Source organism: Marmota monax, unplaced genomic scaffold, assembly GCF_021218885.2.
Source record: "Marmota monax isolate L192 unplaced genomic scaffold, Marmota_monax_Labrador192_F-V1.1 WCK01_AAM20220418_F8-fsc00024, whole genome shotgun sequence".
NCBI classification, from domain to species: domain Eukaryota; kingdom Metazoa; phylum Chordata; class Mammalia; order Rodentia; family Sciuridae; genus Marmota; species Marmota monax.
The window spans coordinates 24,781,372-24,808,606 of record NW_026695224.1 but is presented as its reverse complement, the minus strand read 5'-3'; the positions used below and the strand labels follow the sequence as shown (position 1 = coordinate 24,808,606).

Here is a 27,235-nt window from a genome sequence, read left to right as displayed (position 1 = left end):
TACCCTTTCTCCTAAGTCTGCTCCTACGTCCTCCAGAGGTTGGAGGAGAGTGTTGATAATTTGGCAGTCTGCCCTTCAGAATAGCCTAACACCCATGCTCCATTTCCTCAAAACAAATGCACAACCTAGAGACTATTGGGAAAACTTGGAAGTTTGCAAGTCTAAAAAATGAGGAGGTGGTGCCAGGTACAGTGGTTCACACCTGTAATCCTAGCAACTTGGCCTACTGATGCAGGAGGATCACATGTTCAAGGCCAGCCTAAGCAAATTGGTGAGACCCTGTCTTGAAACAAAAGGATTGAAGTTGTAGTTAAGAGGTATAGCACTTATGCATGAGATCCTGGATTCAATTGCCAGTACCCCAAAAAAGGGGGTGGGCAGCTAAGGGTTTTAGGACAGAAAATGGTAACTTCTAGTGACCTTTGCTGGACATTAGAATTCTCTCTATGTCAGAAAAGACTCAAGAGTCTCGTAATGCCTGGGCTGAATATATCACAATCTGATATAAATGATCAGATCTGGAAATCACTAGCTATGATAGGGAAGGAGGGAATGTTGCTACTTACTCAAAACAACAAAAAAAATGTTATCAAAGAAAATTTAGTTTAGAACTTGCAGTTATGAAAAAGAGATAGGGAGAGGGCTCTGGAAATAGCTGAAGGACTGTGTTCAACATCACTGTACCTTGCCCACCCCTGAATCCAGCTGCTCTGTCATACCCAGTCAAAGGCAAGCCTACATCAGTTCTGGCCTCTTATCTGCCAGAACCTGGTCTTCAAAGAGTCACCCAACAGAACTTTCCCCACTTCTCTGACTGCAAACAAAATCTCTCCTTAATGAAAGGAGAGTCTCTGCAGCTACTCTGGAGGCTGAGGTGAGTAGGATCTCAAGTTGGAGCCTAGCCTGAGCAATTTAGCAAGACCCTGTGTCCAAAAAAATGGGGTTAGCGATGCAGCTCTGAGATAGTGCAGCCCTGGGTTCAATCCCTAGTACTTCAAGGAAAAAAAAAAAATGTTGCTTTTGATGAGGTTGGTTGGGGAGTTGCCATCTTTCAGGCCATGAACATGTGTGTGTAAGCTAGTGACATGATAGTCAAGACAGGTATTAATAACTGGGTTATTGGGCCCCAAAGCTGTTAGACATGCTGCGGGCTCTCCTTTAAGGATCTGATGTAACTGAAGAAAGGCAACTTTGCCTCACAAAAGCATCAGAAGCAAGGCTCCATCTGTCAGATGCCAAGCAGGAAAGAAGTCTATGGCGAAAACATTGGACATGGCATCAGATGACTTGTGGTTCACTACCTCTAAGCTCCTTCTGGGTTTCCTGGCTATAAAACGATAAAAGCAAGACTGACTGACCTATGACTGTGGTTACAGGGACATGCTGAGCATCCAGGGTCTGAAGAGCCGTGGCCCTGGAAGACCCCAAGCCACCTCCATTGTGAACCTTTTGTGTTATATAGGGACACTTGGGAAGGAGGGCATCCTTCTAAGCCAAGAGTCCCCAGTGAGGTCCTGTGACTGTGTCTCCATCATCTTTGCCCCCCTCTGCCTCCCAGGGACTGCCTGTGAATCAAGCCTCAGCAGAGCTCTTCAGCATGGCCTTGCAGAGGGTGTAGCCAGGGTAGCCACTGCCAGGGAGTAGAGGTGGGGCAGTAGCTGTGTACATTCCAGTGTGGGCACATTGCAAGTTCAGGGAATCCAGCTTTCTCCAGTCAACTAAGGAAGCATTTCTTTAACTGCCAAATCAATTCCCATTTAGAATAAGCCCTGCTCTCATGTCCAGGCCGGCCTTCCCAGACTAGATGCAGTGGAATCCTAGATGTTAACAAGGGGCCCTTAATGAAGGGTTCTGTGCTCACATTCTGGGAAGCACCGCAAACTCCCCTCCTCGGTAGTTCACTTCTTTGAACAACAACATCCATTGTGATGTCCGGTGGTGGGAGAGCTGAAGGATGCCTTTCAGGGAGGGAGTTGGCCACCCCCAACTACTCCAAATACAGTCTAGTAAAATCAGGGAACTTGATTTGAAAACTACTCTGGAAAGGTTATGGTGCTGTCCCTGAAGACCCACAGAACTCTGCTAGAGAGGGCCACCCTCAGACCAGTCACTGTGATCCAGGTAAAACAAGACTTCCCATGCCTTTGCAGATAGACTGAGGGAGAGGCTCTTCTTTTTCCAGGAGTAACCACAGTGCTGGGTCTGAGGCTTTGGGGTTAGACTCAGTAACCAGCTGTGGAATTTTCCACCTCCCTAAACTCAGGTCCCTATCTGAAGACTGGTAGACTTGGTCATTTTTCTGTCTCCAGCAGTGGTATTATGCATCAGAGAAAGGCCTTTTCTAGAACTAATGTCCCTATATGTACAAGCTTCAGTGATTACAGCATCACCAGCTATATTCAGTTTTGTGATGAGGTTTTGGGGTTTTTTGGTTTTGTTTTTCTTGTTGTTGGTACTGAGGATTGAACCCAGGGTTCTTAATGACTGAGCTACATCCCCAGCCCTTTTCATTTTTTTATTTTAGACAGAGTCTAAGTTGCTTAGGGCCTACATTGCTGAGGCTCGTCTTGAACTTGCAATCCTCCTGCTTCAACCTTCTGAGTCACTGAGAAGGATAAGTTTTTTGTCAAGATCCCCATGTTCTGGAGGGGATCTCTTAAAACACTCCAACCTGCCTGAAAGCCATGGTTTGATTTCTAGGGACTCACACCATACTTGCCCTTGGTCAGAACTGTCCCCTGACTGATCCTCTGTGTTTGAGTCTCCTTACACTGCACTTCAAGGCAGGCTGGGGCCATGTGGCCCTGCCCCACCCTTGCTTGGCTCCAGTTCCAACTTCCAGAGTGAAGTTGGAGCTGCAGTGGCTTACATTCCCCGCCCTTCTCATCAGATGGGAAGCCTAGTTTGTGGGCTGGGGGCAGCCACAGCTTTTCCCATCTGGTGCCCACTGCCCACAGTCCCTAGGCATCTGCTCCAGGACTTAGAACCCCTTAAAGCTGAAAGCAAGCCTTAGAAGACCACAGCCTGGCACTCAAGCAGGTAAGAAGCAGAGTTGTTGTTGTTGTTTTTCATAGGATTGCTCTCTCTCTGTTACTTATGACTGGCTAAACCTCATTATTTAGCTGCTGCTGCTGCTTCACCCATCACAGCAAGAGGAACATGAACTAAAATTGACAAAAACAGTCCCAGCCAAGAAACTCCAGAATACATCTCAGAAATGGTGTGAACTGTCTGCTCTGGGTTTTGTTTTTTAATGTTTGCCTTCACAGCCTTGCAGGAAAAAAGCAGATACATAAATCCATAAAACAAGTTACCCCTTCTGAGTTTTATCAGTCTTCAAACCCACATTCCGAAAAGGTTGTTCTGGGTTCCTGGGGGCTACTCCAGTATGTATTTATTGTTTTGGATCTTTAGACCCTTAATGTATCATGTTGCATGAATTATCACTTGCATGAATTACCTTATCAAAAGTTAATTGATGTAAAATTCTTTAAAAGAAAGGAAAAATAGCATTAGTAAGCCTTCCTCGTTCAGTGTTTCTTTTTTTAATTATTTTTTTGTTGTTGTCAATGGATCTTTTATTTTATTTATTTATTTATATGTGGCGCAGGGTCTCACACATGCCAGGCAAGTGCTGTACCACTGAGCCACAACTCTAGCCCCAGACAGTGTTTCTGAAATTAAAACAAAGTGTTCTGCTTTTACACTTTGAACTTGTTTTAAATGCACAGAAACTATGACACTTAAGGTCCATGTGGTATTTGCCACAATAACAACCCATCCTAGGATGCCTTTGCCTCTTGATGAGGAAGGTGGATTGCTTCCAGGTGTTTTTGTAATTAATAATTCATCTTTTATGGACAACTCTGTGAAAATAACTTTTTTGGGTCTTTTTAGTTTTGCTGAGGTTTCCCCCACCACCCCACTTCCTGCAGTTTATTCTCCATCCAGGATGAATACTTGGGACAAAGGGCAAAAACATTTTGTATATTGGGGTCAGCTCACTCAGAAGAATTATAGGACTCATTTACTAATTTCTAGGACCCTGGTGGCATGATGAGGTTGGTGGGGAACTTGTGTTCTCTGGGGATTTTTAAGGAAGGTGAATGGAAGCAGTCTAGTATAGTTGTTAAGAGCTTGGTTTGTATACAGTAGTTGGCTGACTGAGAACTCTCACCTAGTAACTTCATTGCGTCTCAGTTCATGTGTAAAGTACAGATTATAAAACTTCTTAGGGATGTTGGAAGACAGAGACAGTGTATGTGAAGCATAATGTCTGCTACTCAGGAAGCACTCCAGAGGGTGCTTCCAAGCTGGAGCTCTCCCTGAGCCATTTTATAAGCTAGGCAGGAGAAAGTCAAGTCATCTTCTTCTTCAGCCCCATTGTACCTGGAATGAAAAGTTTCCTCACTCTTTAGATATGTGTGTGTATGTGTGTGTGTGTGTGTGTATGTGTGTATGTGTGTGTGTATATGTGTGTGTGTGTTTGTATTTGGTACCATGGATTGAACTCAGGGGCACTTGACCACTGAGCCACATTCCCTATTTTGTATTTTATTTAAAGACAGGGTCTCACAGAGTTGCTTAGCACCTTGCTTTTGCTGAGCCTGGCTTTGAATTCGTGATCCTCCTGTCTCAGCCTTCTAAGAGGTGGGGATTACAGGTGTGAGCCACTGCACCCGGCGAGAGAACTTTTTGATTATAATGCCATGTGTCCCTAGGATGGAGGGCTGGGCATTAGGGTCAGGCCTCCTCCTTCAAAGGATCCCAGGCTCTCAGCTACCCCTGCTATGAGATGAGGATGCCACCCTTCCTGGCTCTCAGCCACCTTCCTTACAACTCGGGCTTGGACAGAATAAGAATTCCCAGGAAGTCTGTGGGTGCACCGTCTATTCCTCTCCCAGCTGCCACTATGGTAGGTTGCTGGGTGCCACAGATGCCGCACAGCACAATGAGCTCAGGCTCTGGATCCAGTGAGACTGGATTCCAATCCTAACAGTGCCACTCCCCACCTGTGGGCTGTTATTGGCCTCCTCTGAGCCTTTGTGTCCTCATCTGTGAAATGGAAATCTGAAAACTTGTGCCATAGTATTATATGAGACAGCACAGGTAAACATCTGGCACTTAGGGGCCCATTATTATGAAAGATTAAGGTTCTGGTCCAAGACCTTTGCGAAATGTAGCCAAATTAAACATAAAGATATACAGAAAAGTAATGTGTTCATTATCTCTGTCAATAAACATTAATCTGACTGGCTGGCTGGGCGCTGGAAACCAGGTGACAACTGCATAAGACAGCCTCCCTGCTCTTGAAATAGCACCCAGTGTTGAGAAAGCAGGGACAATGATCACTTCAGTCTGGGCACTCAGGAAATGGCCCTAAGCTGAAGGACAAAGAGTAGCCTGTTAGGCAGGGACTGAGAGGAAGGGGAAAAGTAAGTGCCAAAGCCAAGTGGAATTTGGAGAGGGATGGGAAGCTCTGGGGACTGCAGAGTTAGCTGGGTATAGGGAAAGGGGGCATTGGCATGAGATCAGATGGTCAGTTGGGACCAAGCTGTGAAGAGCCTGGAAGGTCAAGTGGGAATTTAAACTTGATCTCAATGACTTAAGGGTTTAAGCAGATTTGAGATTCTGTGCTGGCAATTTCAGGGGGCATGGTATTGGGTGTCTGGCATGCCCCCAGCCTTCTACTCCATCTCAGGGACTTTGGTGGCACCCAGAAAAATTAAGTGCCAAGAATGGAAACTTCAGGTTAGGCCTAGTGCAGGGAAGCCTAGCTGGGGACTTGGGGCCCTGGTTTCTGGGGCTCTGATCCCAGCCACCACCACCAGAGAATGTGGATTTCTTCTACAGTCTCAGATTAGGGCTCAGGACAATTAGGCTGTCCCCACTCCCATCCTCTGCCCCTGATCCTAAGACAATACTGTCCTGTAGCTGCCCTGACTCAGACTTGGGAGGAAGAGACCACTTGTCTGAAATGGGCAGTCTGTCCCTTTGAGCCTAAAAGAGACTCCATGGAGATTGGAGAACTGTGGTCTCCAGGCCTGGGACAATCCCAAGGGGGTTCTAGGCTGTGGTTGTCCTCTGTGCTTGAGTTTGAGAATCATGTCCCACAATTGTGGAGTGGTGTCTTTCTTCTGAGACCTTCGCTGAGGTTGGCCTGAGAACTACCTCCTGAGTTTCCCAGGGACTGCAGGGAGAGATGTGTCCATGCATGGCAGCCTGGAAGGTCACTGACCCTGCCTGGAGGACCAGCCAGTCTGCCCCTTGAGCCTCTTCAGGCCAGGGATGTGTATGTGTTGAGTCTTGGCTACAGTTAGAAAGGTTTAGGTGATGAATTTAAAAAGACAAGAAGATGTGGACCCCCCAGAATTTTTAGGCTGAAGTTTGGAGAAACTGAAGCCAAGCAGTGATAAAAGAGGAGAATGGTAGATAATAAGTGTTCAGGGCAGAGCAAGAACATACCAGGTCCTGGAGGCCATGGTTAGGATTTTGATTTTCATCTTAGTAAGAGAAGCCAGAGAGGATTTTGAATTGAGGATGATATGACCTGGCCTTGGCTCCTCCCCAACCCTGAACCCAGGGGCTCACACGTGAGCTTACTAGGCATTCACTATTCCATTAACTACACTCCAACTTTTCTTTTTAAACTTTGAGATAGGATCTTGCTAAGTTGCCTAGGCTGGCCTCAAACTTGTGGTCCTCCTGCCTCAGCCTCCTGGGTTTATAGGTATGTGCCAAGCACACCCAGCTCTGGCAACTGTTAGGAAAGATCAGGCCCCTGTTTCAAAGCTTTCTGGGCTTCCCATTGTCTCTGGCAGCATGAGAAAGTCCACATTCAGACTAAGAACTGGTGTTTCCTGCTTTATCTTCCAATTTTCTTATGTCATTAAAATCTCTTTGCAAGCATTTCTTACCATTTTAATATTATTTGAGTATACAGTTCAGTTGTGTTAAGTACATGTGTACTGTTGTATCCACTAAATAATTCCACTAAATAATTCACTAAATAATTCCCTTTCTCCTCTCTCTGGCCCCTGGTAAATATCTTTCTACTTTCTATCTATATGATTTTGTCTGCTCTAGATTCACTGTGTAAGCGAAATCACAGCGTTTCCCCCCCACAGTACTGGGATCAAACCCAGGAGGCTCTATGACTGAGCTGTATCCCCACCCCTTTTTATTTTATTTTGAGACAGGCTCTTGCTAGGTTATTATGGTTAGTCTGGAACTTAGGATCCTCCTGAAGCAGCCCCCCTCAGTAGCTGGGATTATAGGAGTGTACCACCGCACCCCGCTCAATAATTTTGAGACTGGCTTATTTCAATTAGTAGAGCATCTTCAAGGTTCATTCATGTTGTATCATGTGTCAGGATCTCCTTACTTTTTAAGATTGAATGACACTTCATCTTATACATACACATTATATTTTGCTTATCCAATCTGTCAACACTTACTTTGCTTCCATCTCTTGGCTATTGTGAATAATATGTTTATAAGGTGAGTGTACAGGTATCATGTTGAGTGTCTGCTTTCAATTATTTTCAATATATACCCCAAAGTAAATTAGCTGGATCATATGGTAATTCTATTTTTATTTATTTTTTTGAGGAACCGCTATACAATGCACAATGATTCGTATGACTCTACATCCTGATCAAGACTTCTTATTTTCTGGTAACAGTAGTAGTAGTTGCTGTTCTTGTTGATATGAGTGCAAAGAGGTATCTTATTGAGGTTTTTTTGTTGTTGTTGTTAACCTAATGACCAACAATATTTTCATACACTTGTTATCCATTTGTATATCATCTTTGGCAAAGTGTCTATTCAAGTCCTTTGCCATGTTTTTATTGGGTTATTTGATTTTTGGTTATTGAGTTGTAGGAGTTCTATATAAATTCTTGATATTAACTCCTTATAATTATCTAATTTGCAAGCATTTGCTCCTACCTATAGGTCACCTTTTCATTCTGTTGATCACGTCCTGTCTGCACAGACTTCTATTTTGATGTAGTCTCATTTATCAACCTTTGCTTTTGCTGCCTGAGTTTTTGGGGTCATACTGAGAAATAATGGCCATGTCCCAAATCATGAAGCTTTTCCTCTTGCTTTCTTCTAGGAGTTCTAGAGTTTTTAGTCTCATATCTTTGCAAGCATTTTTGTAGCTTTATTGTTTTTATTATGTGTATATTATAAAAAATACACAATTCAGAAGAGAATAAGAAAAAAATCCTTGCTTTCCCAGCAGAGGTCCTCAACCTCTAATGATATTTGATGGGGCAACTATCCAGACAGTGCCCCACTTTATCACCTTCTAAAGTATAACGCACACATGAATCATCACTGGGGAGTTGAAATACAGGTTCTGATTCCCCGAAGAACTGGGGTGGGGCCCCAAAATCTGTTTCTAACAGGTTCTTGGGTGATGCTTGCTACTGCTACTGATCAGGAAGCCATCCCTGGAGTAGTGAGTCTGTCTATATAAACACACATAGGATCATCTATGTATGACTTTTCTTATTTGTTTATTTCCCTACTCAACAGTATGTCATGGAATACCAATAAGTATAAATCTCCATCATTCTTTTTAGCGACTTAACAATCCCATTAATAAGTAAGGCTTATCAATGAGTCCCTCTTGAGTACATTCAAGGTGCTGCCAAGTTATCATTATTACAAATAATATGGCAGCAAATATATTTGTGTTCCTATATTAATTTCACCAAAAGAATTACTGTTATTTTGTTTATTTGTTTTTCTAAAAAGACCAGAACAGTGGCTGGGCATGGTGGGCTTGCCTATAATCTCAGCAACTCTGGAGGCTAAGACAGGAGGATTGCAATTTCAAGACCAGCCTCAGCAACTAAGCAAGACCCTGTCTCATAATTTAAAAAGACTGGGGATATAGCTTGGTGGTAAAGCAACCCTAGATTCAATCTCTAGTAGCAAACCAAACAAAAACCAAAACAAATGCCCTCAAATATGTTACTCCTTAAAGGAGTCACCTGAGAGGCTGACTTCTTAATCTCAAGGCTCCGCCAACCCCTCCCAGGGGAGGGCAGAGTGGATAGCAGTGTGGGATAGGGATGGATGGTATGGGAGAAGGCAGTGGTGGCAGGCACTGTTTGCTGTCCACCCTTCAACCTGGTACAGTATGACCAGTACTCACTTAATGCTTACATACAACTCCCTGCAAGCTTCCGTTTATTCTCCCCCCATTTCACAGATGAAGAGATTGAGGTCCAGGGAAGTCTCCTAGTTTGCCCATAGTCATGCAAATGGAAAATGACAGTGTTGAGATGTGGGTCAGGATGGAGTGTGCCAGGTCTACCTCTAGGTGTCTCATTGTTTAGGTGGCCTCAATGGCTCCACCAGATTCTAAAATCCATGTTGCCCCCTTGCTTTCTCACCAATGCTCCATGATCTATCTGGCAGCTGCCTGTCCAAGAGGGAAGCCTGGCCTGAAGTGCTGGTTCCAGGGTTGCCTAGGTTGGGGGAACACAGGGTCTGGGGGAAGTCTTACATCTCACAGGGGTAGTCTTCTTCAGCATCACGGGCTCTTCCTTGGCCAGGACCTGCAAGAAGCTCAATGTTGGAGGTCACAGACAGGCCTGAGCTTGAATCCCAGCCCTGCCATCTGCTGCCCATGGGACCTTTGGCAAGTCACCAATCTTCACCAGTCCCCTGTCCTCTGCCATAAAACGGGGATAAAAATGGTATCTTCTTAAACTACCTTGCATCTATCAGGATGGCTACTATCCAAACAAAAGCAAAATCAGAAAACCAGTGTTGGTGAGAACATGGAGAAATTGGAAACTCACACAGTATTGTGAATGCAAATCAGTTGTAGGCCCTGAGGAAAGCAGCACGGCTGTTCCTCAAAAAACTAAAAAGAGAATCCCCACATGATTCAGCAGTAGCCCCACTTCTGGCTGTATACTGAAAAGAACTAAAAGCGAGGTCCTAGGAAAATGAGACATTTGTACACGTATGTTCATTATTCATAAATAGCCAAGAAGTGGAAGCAACTCATCATCCACAGAAGAATGTGCAAGTCAAACTCCATATGATGGAGTTTAATTCAGCCTTTAAAAGGAAGGAAATCCTGTCACAGGCTACAACCTGAATGAACCTTGAGGATATTCTGCTAAGTGAAATGAACCAGGCACAAAAAGACAAATACTGTACGATCTCACTTACCTAAGTTTCTCAGAGTGATCAAATTCATAGAAATAGAAAGTGGAATGGTGGAAGGAGGGGAGAATGGGTATGAGTTTGTTTTGCAAGATGAAATAGTTCTGGAGATGATGGTGGTGATGGTTATACAACAGTATGAATGTTCTCAATGCCACAGAAAAATATTTAGTGTGATACATTTTATGTTATGTGGGGTTTTTTAAAACCACAATAAAGAGATGTCTCCCAGGGATTCTGTGGGGCTTGTGTGAGGCCTTGCCTGTGAACTATTATTAGCAGGAGGGCTATGGAAATCCAAAGCTTTCTGCCTCCAAGCGGGTATTGCTGAAGAGAGCAACAGGCCTGGGTGTTGGAGGGGTGTCTGTGTCCCTGTGGAAGGAATTGCTCCATCTGGGAGAGGCTGAGGTTCAGGGGAGGCTTGCTGGAGCAGTGGCAGGGGCCCAGCTCAGGAGATCCCTAGCATTTGTGGGATGGGTGGATTGCAGACATTGGAAAGTCCCTGGCAGGAAACTTGCTTCCATTAAGGGGCAGCTTACAGGGTGCAGATTTTGGCTTAGCCTAGTGAACTTGTGTTCAGAGCTGTCTGAATGTGGAGCAGGCTGCCTCATAGAGTGTGAGTCCTCTCTCCGTGGAGGCATGTAAGAAGAGGCTGGGCGAGATGCAGAGAAGACTCCTGTTTGAGGTAGGGGTGGAACCAGGGGTTTCCCAGGTTCTGTGCCTTTCTGATGTGATCAGTCCTGGTGTGTGTGAAGTTGGGACCCAGCTCAGAGGGAGGCGGCAGATGGGAGGAGGGAGAATTGCTCCCAGCCCTCCCCTCATAACAGTGATGACAATTGCTGCCACCCATACTCACACTGGGTCACTCACTGTGTTAAATGCTCAACAGGCTGGATTCAGTCCTCACCTGTGTACAGCAGGTGCTGTTCACACCTAGGAGCCAAGGCTGGGACTGAAGTCTCTGCCCAAGGACAGCTAATATGTGGTGGGTGGGATAAACCCAAGCAGTCTCACTGGAGCCCTCTATGCTGGGCAGAAGTCTCCCTGCTCAACTCCCCCAAGATGAATGCTCCACCCCTGTTCCTGGCAGTGCATCCCCAGGGACCAACACTCTCCCAGGTGCGGCTCTAGCTTCCACGCCTCCCTGACCAGTGACTCAGCACTGCCCCACCTCTGGCTGGCATCACATGTCACACCTCAGCCTTGCTCCTCTGAGAGTCAGGCCCAACCTGTTTCGTTCTCCAGGATCTGAGCATACCACCGGCCTTGACTGGAAGCCAGGCCATGTCACTCAATGCCTCCCTTCTCCTTCCATTAAGTGGGACCCTCCTTAAAAACTTCTCCCAGAACTCCAAGTCTTTCCTATGGTTTTGAGTTCATTTGGACTTTTTGATAATTGTGTGTTTTCTAACCCAGCTCTCTGGATGCCAAGACCTTGTCCACATGACCCAGTCGATCCAGTTCCAGCTTAGCGCCCAACAGGTAGTAAATGCCATCACTAATGGGGAAGATATGGTGGCCTCCTCTGGCCTCCAATCTGAGACAGAATTCTACCATGTTTATAGCTGCAGTGAAGGAAGCCCCGGCAGTGACAGCAGTTAATCTAGAATGTCATCAGTTAGCTTGGGTGACAGTTGCTTGGTGTTAAGGTGCAGGGGAGCTATCCTTGACCTGTGCCTGGAAGCGTGGGCCCTGGACAAGCACTCTCTTGTGGGATCACACAGAGCCCAGTTAAGGAAGTGCTGTTGTTATGTCCATATTGCAGATGAGGAAACAGAGGCTCTGAGAGGTTAAGCCATGCTCAGGACCCCAGAGTTTTCCTTTGCCTCATTGTGCCCCTTGAAGCTTGTGTCAGTTGCTGGGTCTGATGATAGCAACATTAGTGTCCCTCACAGCTTGCTGGTGCCACATTTACTTAAACTTTCTCTTCTACTCCTTCTGTGCACCCTCGTCCTAGGTGAAGGCTCTGGTAGTGCTATTTTATAGATAGAAAAGTCTCTTAGGGACTCCCCCCAAATCCCACAGTAGGAAGGGGTACACTGGGGCAGAGTGGTGGTCCACTGGTAGCCCCTACTCTCCAGGCTCCTTCCCACATCTATGCTGGGATGCAGGCTTCATAACCCTCTCCATGATCTCCTTGGAGGGGATGTCCCAGACCTCAGTGACGCTGGTGATGCAGAGGCCAGCAGGCCAGCTGGACCAGCTGAGGTTGGGCCAGGGCCAGGTACTTTCCACTGTCTTCCCACAGGAAGGAAGGCTTCTTTCATGGGCTTCTTATCTGGAAAGAAGGCCACCTGGTCGTCCTCATCCCCACTCCTTTCCCTGGTCCACCCCCTGTCACTTTCTGAGGGAACAAGAGAGCCACTCCTCTTTGTCCATGGAAATCATGCAGGCCGAATGAGCTTTGATTCTCTAAATTACAGTGAGAGTTCTGGAATCCTTAACCTGGACTCGTAGAGCATGGGTGTCACCCTGGAGGAGGATGTTAGGCACATGAGGACTTGAACCCTGAGCCATCTGCCTGCTAACATTTGCTGAACAGCTAATGTTTAAAACTCTTTTTTAAAAATTTCTTTAGGGCTGGGGATGTGGCTCAAGCGGTCGCGCGCTCGCCTGGCATGTGTGGGGCGCTGGGTTCGATCCTCAGCACCACATAAAAATAAAAATTAAAAAAAAGATGTTGTGTCCACTGAAAAATAAAAAAAAATTCTTTAAAAAATTATCAAGGCTGGGGTTGCACCTCAGCAATAGGGTATGTACAAAGCCCGGGCCTCCATCCCCAGTGCTGCAAAAATACATTTAAAATTATAAAAAATCAATTGTATAGTCTTAGATTTACAGAAAAATTGAGCATCTAGAGTTCCATTTAGCTGCCCCAACCCCAGCACAAAATCTCCCTCATTGTTAGCATGTTGCATTTGTGTCCTCATACCTTTGGTCTGATAATAACACATAATATGGACTAAATAATTTAAAGTCCATAGTTTCCGCTGGGGCTTCACTTTTCCTGTTGTACAGTTCTATGGATTTTGACAAATGTATAGTGACAGGTATCACACAGAACTGTTCCTCTGCCCTATGGCTCCCCTGTGTCCCAGCTGTTCAGTCCTCCTCACGCCTGCAACCACTGATCTTTTAACTGTCTCCCTAGTTTTGCCTTTTCCAGAATGTCACATAGCAGAACTCACACAGTAGGTGGCCTTTTCAGATGGGTTTCTTTCATACAGATATATGTTCCTGTATGTCTTTTGGTGGCTCGATAGCCTTTTCTTTTTGTTGTTGAGTAATGTTCCAATGTATGGCTATACCACAGTTTATTTATTCCTTCATCTATTTACTGATTGCCACTAGTTTTTGTTTTTGTTTTTGTTTTTTTTTTGAGATGGGGGGGTCTCACTATGTTGCCTGCCCTGGCCTCAAGCTCCTGGGCTCAAATGCTCCTGGGCACAAGTGCTCCCCCACCCTAACATCCCCAAGTAGCTGGGACTATAGACCAACATTGCTAACTTTCTTCTACTTTGGGGTGATTATGAATAAAGTTGCTATAAACATTCATGAGTAAGCTTTTGTGTGGACATAAGTTTTCAGCTTGATCTGGTAAGTACTTAGGAACAAGACTGCTGGGTTGTGTGGGAAGAGTGTACAGCTTTGTAGGAAACTGACAAGCTTTTTCAAAGTGTCTCTACTACTGCCCATTCTCGCAGCAGAGAATGAGAGCTCCCCTGTCCTGCCATTTTTCCAGCACTTTTTAGCAACAGCTTTTGGACTTTAGCTATTCTAAGAGGTGCTTCACGGTAGCTCAGTGTTATTTTAATTTGCATTTCCCTAATGATGTCTGATGAGCACCTCCCAATGTTTCTGGTGAGGTGTGTCTGTTCATCTCTGTTGTCTGTTTTAATTGGGGTTTGTTTTCTTATTGTTGAGTTCAAGAGTTCTCTGTATATCTTAGATACAAGTACTTTATTGATGTATCTGTTTCAAATATTTTCTCTTCATTTCCTCAGCAATGTCTTTCAGAGAAGAACTTTTTAATTTTAATAAAGTCTAACCTAAATTTTCTTTTATGGATTATGCCCTTAGTGTATCTAAAACCTCATAAAAATTGAGCATCTAGAGTTCCACTTAGCACAAAATTTCCCTCATTGTTAATATGAAAGTCCAAGATCACCTGGACTTTCTCCTCTGTGATCTTCTGGAAATTGTATAGTTTTACATTTAGGTCTAAGACTTTTTTATTTTTTATTTTTAATTTTTGCAGTGCTTGGAATTAAACCCAGGGCCTCAGGAATGCTAGGCAAATGCTCTACCACTGAGCTACAATCCCAGCCTCTAAGATCCATGTTGAGAGCTTGTTTGGAGGTTCTAGCAGGGGAGCACATGGTCCTCCTCTATCAGAGAAGGTCGTCCACTTTGACTGAACTTGCAGCTTTGAGAAGGACATACGTGAGGGAGAAAGGGCACACCTGCCTAGCCAGCCAGGTCAGCCGAATCAACACTGGCAATCAATGGGGTGACAGATCTCGCAACCAGATTACCCTCACATCCTCTAAGATCCATTTTGAATTAATTTTTGTGTAAGGTCTCTGTCTAGCTTAATTTTTTGCATGTGGATGTCCAGTGGTTTGAGCATACTATTTATTAAAAAGACTGTCCTTTCTACATTGAATTGTCTTTGTCAAAGGTCAGTCGGCTGTATTTGGGTCCATTTCTGGGCTCCCTGTGTTCCATTGATTTGTCCTTTCACTGAAACCTCACTGTCTTGATTGCTGTAGCTGATAGGAAGTCTTGTAGTCAGGTAACACCAGTCTTCCAACTTTGTTCTTCTTCAGTGTTGTGTTGGCTCTTCTGGGTCTTTTGACCCTCCACATAAACTACAGAATCAGTTTGTTTGTAGATATCCAAAAGATAAGTTTCTGGGATTTTGATTGGAATTACATTGAACCTGTGTTGCATAGTTTTTCCTTAGATACTGTAAGTATCCTGCTAGATTTATATTTAAAAATATAATAATTGAGGGTGATAATGTAAATGGTGTTGTGTTTTTAATCTCAAATAATAATACATGAACACAGTAAAAAAAAAGTTCAAAACATAGTTTGGCTTATAGTGAAAAGTACCCTCCTCTGCATAGCCCGTTCCCTAGGCCGCCACTGACATCTATCTAAAGACATTCACTTATGCCAGGTTCTTGTGGGTCCTCCTGGAGACTTGTGAATGCACTCAGCTTATATTCTTGTTTCTTGTTCATTCAACAAGCATCACGAGCATTTATTATGAGCTGGGCGAAGGAGAAGGGACAGAGAACAAAATGAAGTGTTGCTCTTCCAAGCTGACATTTGTTGCAGTGGGTGTCACCAACTGTCATATCTACTTCTCACAAGAACTCTGCCCAGCATGAGTCCATGATAGTCCCCATGGGAGGCCCATGGGCCAAAGAACCCTCTCTGGGGAGGACTCTCCAGGAGCTTGGGCAGAACGGGCTGGTCCTGCCAAGAGCTGGGGACGGGGCGGATGCCGCCAAGGCAGAGGAAGCAAGCTCTGGAGGGAAGGTATTCTTGCCAAGGCAAACGGATGGAGGTGAGGAAGAGTGGGAGGAGGCTGCTCATCCAGGTAGGGGCAGATTCATATTAGAATAAGGACTCCAGGCCCTGGAATCCCTCCTGACAGTTGGCTGCATTTTAATTCCTTCCTTTTGTTTCCTCTCTGGTTTCTTTCTATTTTTTTTTTTTAACTCAGGGACCCTCAACCATTGAGCCACATCCCCTGCCCTATTTTGTATTTTATTTAGAGATAGGGTCTCACTGAGTTGCTTAGTGCCTCCCTGTTGCTGAGGCTGGCTTTGAGCCCGCCATCCTCCTGCCTCAGCCCCCTGAGTCGCTGGGATTACAGGTATGCACCACTGCACCTGGCTTCCTCTCTGGTTTCCTTGGATGTTCTTCTGGGTGAGAGGCTAACTTTGCCTGACTGACCATAGGAGTTGGATTTGTCTTAGTCTGTTCGAGCTGCCATACCCAAATACTATTGATTGGGGGGGTTAATGAATTATAGAAATGTATTGTTATGAAGGCCAGAAGAGCAAGATCAAGCCTCCAGCAGATTTGGTATCTGGGGAGGGCCCACCTCCTAGACAACTGTCCTTCTTCTGTAAGCTCACAGAGCACAAGGGATGAGGGAGCTCTCTGGGTTTCTTTTACAAGGACACGAATCCCATCCATGAGGGCTCCTCACTCATGACCTAATCACCACCAAAACGCCCTGCTTCCTAACACCATCTCCTAGGGGGTTAGGATTTCAACGGAGGAATGGTGGCCATAGCAGAATTTATTCACCCTGATATCAAGACTGCCTGGGGAGGTGGCATGGCCATTGTTCCCAGAGGCCCAGAGGGGATTGTGGTCAGAAGAGGAAGGAAGTTGCTGCACCCCAACATCTGAGTGGCAGATCAGGGCTCACTCAGCTTTCCCCACCTGGGTCTTCTTCCCACCGGAAGTGACTCTCCCAGACATGGCACTGGGCTCGCTGGCATACCATTTCCTGTCTCCACTCCAGACACTGGAGCCAGTGGCCCCTGCTGTCGTTAGATGGCTCTGTCCATCTATCACCCAGCCTTGCCAAAAATACTTGTGTCCAGGTGCAGTGAGCGTGGGCTATTATTGTCTGTTTGTGTCATGCACCTAGTAATTATAGCTACCATGGCCAGGCCAGGGCTAATGACTGCAGATTTCATTCTCATTTTTCAGATGAGGAAAGTGGGGCTCTGAAGCCAAACCTGTGCTTGTGCCACACACTGCCTTCTGCAGCATCCAACGTACAGACACATATGTAGTTGGGGTGCTGCTCCCCAGTTCAACATGTTTCTAAATGAATAAAACAGCTCAGCTGAGTGCTTGATACTGACCCTTCCTGGTGAGCAGAATCCCTTCATCCTTGTGGGGTTCTTGGGTAGTTCTTTGACTCTTACATTCCCAAGTGGCAATGTTTTGGGCCATTTTGGACTTGATTACTTCTTAGTGGCCCACCTCCTAAAGTGTAGCTACCCCCTGACAGGGTTTAGGCAGTTTTACGATTTTTGTTACAAATGGCCAAGTAGGACCAAACCTGAAAGAAGGGGCTATCAAACAGATGTAAGCAGTGTTTCAGCCCCTGCATCTGTTAAGTGATGCCCGTTTTACAGAGTCAGGGAGATGGTTTTTATACAGCTGTCCTTTCCCAGAGTGGGTGGCCCAGACCTTGAAGGAAAAGTCCTTTAAAGGGTCAGGACCCTTCTTCATCTCAGCATGGTTAGAACTGCCTTATAGAACTGCCCCAGGCCCTTTGTAGACATGTGAACCTCCATTAGAGACCCTTTGGAGATCATCTTCTTTGGTCACAGATCTTGGAGGGAGAGGTGATGTCTTAGCCTCCAGCTCTTCTTGGACATCAGTGTTCCCTAAATTAGTGTTTATCAGATCAAGTTCCTACTCAAGAACCTGCACTAGCTCCCTGCTTCCTGCCACATTAAGAACTGCCAGGCAGATGGGTGCTGTGGAGTTTACCTGTAATCCTAGAGACTCAGGAGGCTGAGGTAGGAGAATTGAAAGTTTGAGGCCAGTCTCAGAGACTGGGAAGCCCTAAATAATTTAGTAAGACCCTGTCTAAAAAAAAAGTCTGGGGATGTAGCTCAGTGTTAAAGCCTCCTGGGTTTAATCCCTAGTATCAAAAAAAAAAAAAAAAAAAAAAAAGAAAGAAAAGAAAAGAAAAAAGAAAGAAGATTTTGCTGTCATATATACCTAATTAAAATAAATAAACTGCCTGGCTTTCAAGGATGTTTGTGGCCTTGCCCTGCCTGTCTCATAGATTCCTGTAATTCCTGAACACAACTTTTTTGTTCCAAACAAACTGAACCTTCTCTTTGTTGTCCCAAGCATCTGGCATATGGGCTTCATCTTTATTCCTTGTTCACTTTATCCACACTTCTCCCTCCCCAGTGTCTTCTCTTGTCCCCATTCTCCATCCTTGCCTCCCCTCCCTGCCCCACCACAGATTCCTACCCTTCTTCCTGCCATGAAGCCTTGTTTGTTCGCTTTGGCCAACCCCAATCCATCCCTTCTCTGAACACCTAGCACATTTATAATCCACACCATAGAGACTGTCTGGAACTGCTCTGTACATGTTTTCTGAATCTGTCTTTAAGATCACCAACTAACCTGTGATTTCCACCAGGGCAGAGAAAGGATCCACCAGAGTCTGGGCCATTAGCAGAGCAAGATGCTGCACATGGAAATCTTTTGTAACCCTTAGGCAAGACCCCAAATCCACATCAGTTCTTTTAGTGTGACCATATTCTACCAATTTTAAAGCACCCTGCTCTTGCACATTTTGATATCTTCTCTGAATTGGATTGATAGCATCATAATTTATTTAGCAGTTTACCTTGTCTTTCTCAGTGGCACATAAAATAATGGTGTATTTTATAGTCCGTCATGCATTACATTTGACAAAATGAAGTATAACTGGTTAATGTAAAAATCTGTTGGTGATTGTTTTTTGACTCCGACCTGGAAAAAAGCCTTTGGAAGTAATGAGGAGATTCTGGCAAAGATAAAGGGATAATGAGACAGATGAGGAATGCTGGGAGAACTGGAGGATGCTGGGAGAGAGGAGGACTGCTGGGGCTCAGGGTGTGGCTCAGTGGTAGACAGCTGGGCCAGTAGGCATGAGGCCCTGGGTTCCATCCCAGCATCTCCTCCAAAAAAGAGGAAGGGTGCAGGAGAAGTAGGGGATGCAGGGAAAGGAGGAATGTCCTACTGTGTCCAGAAGCTTCTGGAATCATCCTGTCTTGCTTCAGTGTTCCTCCCCCCTATTCTCCTGTCTTCTGTGTTTTCCCCCCTCAGGAGCTGGTTCCTTGGTAGACAGATTCCAGTTGTCCCCCATGCACCTCACATCGACAGCCCCAGGTGGGGCGGGGTGTGGGGATTAGAGGCCGTGTTCCCTCACCTGTGAGGAGCCTTCTCATGGCCAGCAGAGCCAAGGCTGCTCTGACCAACTGGCTGCCCAGCTGACAGGATGAGGAAACTGAGCTCCCAGCACCAGCATGAGCCCAATCAGGAGGGCTGGGGGAGTCCAATGGGCAAAGGGCACAGACTCTGCCTCCGTGGTGAAGTGGAATAGCTCTTCTCTAGGCCCAATGGCTCTGGGCTCCAGCCAGAGGGGCCCAGACCTGACCAGCTCAAGGTCAGACTCACAGTCTCTGTGTTCAGATGCCGAACTTGGATGCTTAGGTCACCCGGGATCCTCAGGGCTTCCCCTAGGCCATGCCTCCTCCTGTGGCCTCATAATCAGTTTTTTTTTTTTTTTAAATTTTTGTGGTGCTGGGGATCAATTAAGCTTGGCAAACTCACTACCATGAGCCACAATCTGGCTTTTTAGCTGTAGAAATTGCCAGATTGGGGGAATGTGACCCTTTTCTCTTGCCTTTAGATTGTCACTCTAATGTAGTCAACAGCAAGAGCTTCATGGTTAGAGAAACTTAGATTTAATACTTGCTTGCCCACTTGCTGCTGTGTGACTTGGGGCAAGTCACCTAACATTTTAAGCCTTGGTTTTCTCATCATCAAAATGGGGGTGAGAATTTCTAGAACTGGTATATATGCATGTTGGGGGGGATTGAATGACATACAGTCATTAATATTAGTTATGTACAGTCATTAACATTAGCTTTGCTGTTATTCTTTTTTAAAATTTTTTTTAGTTGTAGATGGACATAATACCTTTATTTTGTTTATTTATGTGGTGCTGGGGATCGAACCCAGTGCCTCATGCATGCTAGGCAAGAGCTCTACCACTGAGCCACAACCCCAGTCCTGCTATTAATCTTATTACCATTTGCCCCTGTAGTTGTTTTATTCCAGCCAAAGCAGTCCCAGCTCCATCCTATGGACAATTGCCAACATCACAGTCCAGGTTTTTTTTTCTCTCTCTCTCTTTTCTTTTTGTGGTTCTGGGAATTGGACCCAGGGCCTCGCACATGCTAGGTAAGTGCTCTACCACTGAACCACATCTCCAGCCCTAATGATCCACCTTTTATGGGCTCCAAATGAGGTGAAATGAGGTGACCACATCTACATGGCTCCTGACGGGGAGCCTGGGCTGCTTTCCTCTCATTCTTCTAGTTTCCAGTAACCACCTCTCCTTTGTGTCCACAGTGGGGCTGTGCCCTATGAATGACCCCAGAGTTCTAGTTCAATTGCAGAAATAAGAGCACATGAAATTATTAAGGCCAAGAGTCAGTACAAGGAAAAAGCAATGTAAGGGATATTTCTTTTCAGAAGGTGGAAGATTGGATAGTTTGGGTAGAAAAACTCCAAAGCCACCTTAGAAATTTAAGATACAACTTCATATGTATATATGAAGTTGTATCTTATATGTGTGTGTGTGTGTGTGTGTGTGTCTTATTTTTTTCCAGATGAATTTCATGACTGCTTTTTCTATTTCTATGAGGAATGGTCATTGGGATTTTGATCAGAATTGCATTAATTCTGTATATTGCTTTTGGTAGTGTGGTCATTTTGACAATATTAATTCTGCCTATCCAGGAGCAAGGTAGATTTTTCCATCTTCTAAGGTCTTCTTTGATTTCTTTCTTTAGGGTTTTCATTATCTAGATCTTTCACCTCTTTCATTAAGTTGATTCCCAAGTATTTTATTTTTTTGAGGCTAGTGTAAATGGGGTAGTTTTCCTTGTTTCTCTTTCTGAGGATTTGTCACTTATATACAGAGATGCATTTGACTTATGGGTGTTGATTTTATATCCTGCTACATTGCTGAATTCATTTACTAATACTACAAGTTTTCTGGTGGAACTTTTTGCGTCTTCTAGGTATAGAATCATATCATCACCAAATAGTGCTAATTTGAGTTCTTCTTTTCCTATGTGTATCCCTTTAGTTTCTTTTGTCTAATTGCTCTGGCCAGCGTTTCAAGAACTATGTTAAATAGAAGTGGCGAAAGAGGGCATCCCTGTCTTGTTCCAGTTTTTAGAGGTTTGCCTTCAACTTTTCTCCATTTAGAATGACGTTGGCCTGAGACGTAGCGTAGATAGCCTTTATGATGTTGTGATTTGTTCCTGTTATCCTTAGTTTTTCTAGTGGTTTGAACATGAAGGGGTGCTGTATTTTGTCACATGCTTTTTCTGCGTCTATTGAGATGATCGTGTGGGGGAACATATACACACACAGCTAACCTGCTGCATGGAAATAAGAGAAGTCCCAGGGCCAGAAGCATAAAAGAAATCAAGAACGAGAATGGCTGGACTAGGGGGCCATGGTTCTACCTTGAGGTCCCTTTGCCTGCCTGGATAACCCATAGATCTAGGGTTTTGTTTTGTTTTATCTTTATTTTACATTTATGTGGTGCTGAGTATTGAACCCAGTGCCTCAAGCATGCTAGGCGAGCACTCTGCCTCTGAGCCACAACCCCAGCCCAAGATTTTTTTTTTTTTTTTTGCACCCAGGATTGGACCCAGGGGCCATTCAACCACTGAGCCACATCTTCAGCCCTTTTTATTTTTTATTTTGAGAAAGGGTCTTGCTAAATTGCTCAGGGCTGAGGCCGTCTTTGAACCTGTGATCCTCCTGCCTCAGCCTCCTGAGTCACTGGGATTACAGGCATGTATCACAGCACCCAGCTGAGATCTAGATTTTAATGGCCCACAGGGACAGGGGACACAGTTTTGAGCTTATGTGAAGCAGAGAGATAGAACTACAACCTAGTATGCCCACTCTAACCCCAGTCTCTGCATGTTTGTCTATATGGTCCTGACTTACAAATATGCCCAGGACTGACTGTAAAGTGTGGGGGCAGGATCTGGTGATTCAATTTTACTGGAGCAAGCATGCCAACTTCCCCTTTATGTGTTAGCACACATGTGTTATCATGAGCAAAGAGAAAGATGCAACTGAGCGTGGTGGTGCATTCCTGCAATCCCAGCAACTCAGGAGGCTGAGGCAGGGGGATCACAAGTTCAAGGCTAGCCTTAGCAACTTAGAGAGACCCTCAACAACTTAGCAAGACTGTATCTCAAAATAAAAAAAAAATAAATAAAAAGGGCTGGGGATGTAGCTGTGGTAAAGCAGCCCTGGGCTCAAACTCCAGTCTCTCTCTCTCTCTCTTTCTCTCTCTCTCACACACAAACACACACATATACACGAAAGAGAGCAGGGGAGGTATAGAAGGACAGCTGGTGACCCCCATGGTACTGTAAAGGAGAGGCCAGGACAGAAGAGGAGAGACAGAGACACAAATCTGGGTATTACTCATATTAAGAAAAGTATTGCGCAGGAGACACCCATGTATCATTTCACTTGTGACAACGTACTTACACTTACTTGGAACATGGAAAACATAAATAAAGCCAATGAGAAACAAACAAGCCATCCCATGAAAGCAATGCTCTGCATTGCTTGTAAGAGCACAAACCGTGCTGGGCTCCTCGGAGGGCCCTTTTGCAACAGCCTTCAAACATTTAAGTGAACCCAATGGACCTCCTATTCCCCGACCCAGGGATTATGCTTCTACCTAGGAGCCCAGGGTGGCCCAAACCAGGAAAGCCAGGACAGTCACGGAGCACAGACTGTACAAAGTAAAGATGGCAAGTGCTAAATGCTCACAAGGCTCCCTGCACGATGAAGTGCTCAGCAGCTGGTGGAAAATAACGAGGCAAAGCCACAGCTTTCAAGATAGCTGAGGTGAGAAGAGCAAGGTGGGAGCAGCGTTCTCTTCACTTCCCAGCGCTGCTGTGGGTGGCTTTGAACAGCAGAGATTTTCTCTCTCACAATTTTGGAAGCCAGAAGTCTGAAATCAAGGTGTCAGAAGGATCATGCTCCTCTGAAGGCTACAGGGAGGATCTTCCCTTGTCTTCCTCTGGGAGCTCCTGCCATCCTTGGCCATTCCTTCCCATCCCTGGGCTCGCAGAGCACCTCTCCATCTTTGTCTCTGCCATCATGTTGCCTTTTCTCTGTATGTTTCTCCTCTTATAAGGACACTGGTCATTGGATTTAGAGCCCACCTTAATCCAGTATGACCTCACCTTGACTAATGACATCTGCAAAGACTTTTTTTCAAGTGAGGTCACATTCCAAGGTTCCAGATGGATATGAATTTTAAGGGATACTATTGAATAATCAGTTTACTCTAAGCATATGTGGTGTGCTACCACTGAGATTAAAAACAGAGCAGCGTGGAGGGGGAGAGAGAAAGGTGCCTGGGTGCTCTGGAGCCATAGCAGGAGGCTGGCAGGAAGTGTAAATGTGAGGAGTCTCTGGAAGAAGCGACACCAGAGTCCTCTGACAGGGAATGGAGGGAAGAGCTGACACTGGTCTGTAGAGGGAGGCTGGTGTGGGCAGGCTGAGGAGCAAGGAGGCTGAGAGTGGTGAAACCCGGCTGCCCACAGCCTCGGCCTCCCAGCTGGCGAGGGCTGGATCCCACAGCTGGCCTGCAGGCCCCCAGCTCTACTGACAAATGCTTCTGGAACAACCGTTTTTCCCAGGCTGAGTCCTAGATTGAGGAACTCACCCTCCACCACCCCCTGGGAAAACTAGTTTTGGATTTCTCCATCTTCTCACAGATTCCTGCAGAAGGATGGAGGTGAGACCTCACTTCTTATCGTTTGTTAGAAGAGTGGGCAGGACCCCTCACCTCCTTGCCCCCCAGTGCAGGCTCAGGTCAGTGGGTGTGGCTCTCTCCCCCTTGGCTGCTCACTGTGACCTGGCCTCCCCACCATGCCAGCTGGCTTGAAGCTTTCCATCTTTGTGTGTCAAACTCTGGGCACACAAGAGAGGCTCTGCTAAAAAAAAAAAAAAAAAGCATGTAGAATAGCATTGAACTCTGATGTGGAGACTTCACAACTCACTTAAAAAATGTCTTAGAAGGCAGGTGGGATGGGGGCTGGGTATAGCCAGGGCAAGGCCTGAGCCAGAGGAAGGAGGAGGGCTGGGCCTGCAGGGAGGCTGATGACTCCCCAAGTAGCTTGGGGACCAGAGGCTGCCTTTCACTCCTTTGAAAACTGCCAATACTGATAACGCATTCCCCCATTAATTATTTAATACAATGAGACTCTGATCTAAATGCCTGGAATTTACTGAGGCTCCCTCCAGCAAGGGAGGGAGATGTGAAACTGAATGAAAGATCGGTTCCATTGCTTTGGAAGATATAGCCGAGCAAACCTGACCAGGAGCCAGAATAAGAGAGCCAGGGCTGGGAGGGGCAGGGATGACCCTGCCAACATCCATGGAAGAACCCAAAGTCAACATATGTGGGGCCAAACTCTTGGACAGACCCCCTGCATGCCAAAAAAATCTAAAACAAAAGCCGCTCTGTTCACCAACAATTCCATTTCTTCATTGTTCTCCACTAGGAACATTCCTGAATCAGTGAAAAAGTGACTGGATCAGCCCAAGTCCCTGGCAGCTGATCCGCTTGCTGCTAGGCCTGACTCAAAAAGGGCGGGAGGCAGAGGGAGCCAGGCAAAGCCGGAGTAGTTAGTGAGCTTCCAGTCTGGCTGGAGATTCAGAGTGGATGTGCAGGACCCTCTGGACAGGTTAAAGGAGGAGGGAGACTAAGGCTAGGGGGCCACAGAGAAGGGGCTGCCGTCTTGGAAAAGTGGCACAGCAGGAGAAACAAGAGGCTGACAGCCTCCAGGGGCTCATAGGCCAAAATGAGAGAGCCAGAGTGTGTGTGTGTGCATGTGCGCATGCGTGTGCATACACCTTTGTGTAAGTTCTGCTGCTGGTGAGGGAGGGGGAAGGATATTCTGCTTATCAAATATAGCAGGTGCCAAGGAGTTGAGGCCAGTCTGCTGTTATCATGAAGGGTGGCTGCAGAGATGGGGACATGACCCTGTGGGGATTCTGGTTCCATGGAGGGCTGGCTCTCTAAGGGAAGAAAGGCTGTTTGAGCCTCATTGCAAACAGACACCCTTTGGGAGAGTGAGAGGAACAAATGCAGGTATTTAGCATGCACGAGGCCCCAGGTTCAATGTGTAGCAGCCTCCCCTCTGAAATGCAAGTCTCCACTTATGTGTGACTTATTTGGGATTCTTTAAAAACTTTTTTTATTGTGGTAAAATATACATAATATAGAATTTACCCCCTAGCCATTTTTAAGTGGATGTTTCATCCCTATTAGCATATTCTGTGTGTGTCACCATCACCACTATCTATTTCAGAACTTTTTCATCCTCCCAAACAGAAACTCTACCCATTAAACAACAACTTCCCATTCTGGTCTCACCCCGTCCCTGGTAACTTTATTGTACTTTCTGTCTTTATGAATTGGCCTATTCTAGACGCCCAGTTCATATGCAATTCAAAGAAAACAACGCCAAGGTGAAGTGGACCTGCCGAAGTATGCACAGAAGTGTTCGATCTGCTCAGTTTGGGGTGTGGATAACATAATCAATCATTCATCTGCTGCTGGACATTTAGTTGGTTTCCAGATTTTGGTGCTAGATCATAAAAATACAGCTGATTTTTGTATGTTGGTTTTCTGACCAGCAACCTTGCTGTACTCATGTATTTTTTAAGCTTTATAGTTTTATGCATCCTCTGGACTTTCCACAGAGATGAACCTCTCATCTGGGAGCGAAGACAGCTTCTCTGCTTCCTTTTCCTATGCAGGCCTCTGGTTTTCTTGCTCAGTGCACGGGCTGGAATCTTCAGTGTCCGAGTGGAAATAAGTGCAGACATCCCTGTCTCCCCCAGCCTTAGAGTGAAAGCATTTAGTCTTTCACCGTTTAGCTGCTACTTTTTCAAAGATTCCCTCTTTCAGGTTGAGGAAGTTCCTTTCTATTAGTAATTGACTGAAGGCTTTTTTTTTTTGGCAAAACCCAGGGGGCCTTATACATGCTGGACAAGTGCCCTACTACTGACGTACATCCCCAGTCCCCCACTGAGAGTTTTAATCAGGAATAGATGTTGGATTTTGTCAGACATTTTCTTCATCTACTAATATGACTATGTGATTTTTCTTTTTTACGGATTATGATTGATTCCCATCCCCTTCGCCTCCCCATACTGGGGATTGAACCAAGGGGCTCTTTACCACTTAGCTAAATAACCAAACCTTTCCTATTTTGTTATTTTGAGACAGGGTCTAGATGAATTTCAGAGGCTGGCCTCAGATTTGCAATCCTCCTGCCTCAGCTTCCCAAGTCGCTGGGATTTCAGAAGTATTTTTCAAATCTTAAACCACCCCTTCATATCAGGATGTTGGGGGAGTGCCTCCAGCACATCCTAGGGCTGGTTTTCTGACAAGTCTGGGCTTGGGGCCCAATCATCCTGGAAGAGAGAGGGATGAGGCAAAGGTGGAGGGTGGGAAGAACGAAGAACAACACACTCACAGGCCCTGCCTGCCAGGTTCGAGGTGAGCCACCCCAGGTGAGCTCAGGCCAACTCGGAAGGGCAGGCAGCCAGTCCCCAAAGCATGTACCCTGTGGGGTGGCCTTCACTGTCATGTACTTTTGCTGAGGGAAGCACCTGGGGCTCATTGTGGGTCTGGTACATAGTCCTTACATCTGATGGAGACTTGGTCTCCCTATCTGAGAAACAAAGCTGGTGCCAGGGACCACCAACTAGTGTCACACCCTTCACCCCATGAAGGGTCCTCAAGTAGAGAGGGAAGAGCCTGCGAGGCCAGGGGCACCCAGTGAACCTTGTTGCAATCACACTCCCATTCTCAGTAAAATGGAAGTCACAGTGCCCTCCTTCTAGGACTGCTGCCTGAAAGGAGCCAAGAGCGGCGAGTCACCTAATAAACGACCTGAACCATCAGAGGGCAGAGTTAGAACCCAGATGCCGCTGCTCACTAGCTCTGTGTCTTCGGGCCAGTGACCTAATCCCTCAGCCTTGTTTCCTCCTTGGTAAGACAGAGATGGTGATCCCTGGAGACGAGGTTCCCTGGGGATGTGGGTTCATGAGCAAGCAGGTGTGGAGCCGGCTCCTGGGAGCTGTTGGGTAACACTGGGGGATCTCCCAGGTGACCTGAGGCTGTGCAGCTGAGGTGGAGA

General features: G+C 45.8%; 1 protein-coding gene and 1 non-coding gene across 5 annotated transcripts in view; one reads left to right on the top strand and one right to left on the bottom strand.

Annotated features, from left to right (window-relative positions):
* Positions 1–2,625: 2,625 nt before the first annotated feature.
* The window catches only part of Il34 (interleukin 34), a 62,284-nt gene continuing 37,674 nt past the window's right edge, over positions 2,626–27,235 (top strand). The window contains exons 1-2 of one of the 4 annotated variants that reach the window (XM_046434437.2): positions 10,768–10,879; positions 11,611–11,676. The gene's annotated coding sequence lies outside the window, so the exon portion shown is untranslated. Of the gene's footprint in view, positions 3,040–10,747; positions 10,880–11,610; positions 11,677–27,235 lie in introns of those variants that run through there. The other 3 variants (XM_058575961.1, XM_046434435.2, XM_046434434.2) reach the window with 3 other exon arrangements.
* On the bottom strand, positions 19,961–20,033 carry Trnaa-agc (transfer RNA alanine (anticodon AGC)). Its single transcript has one exon. It is a non-coding gene; the product is annotated as a tRNA-Ala (tRNA).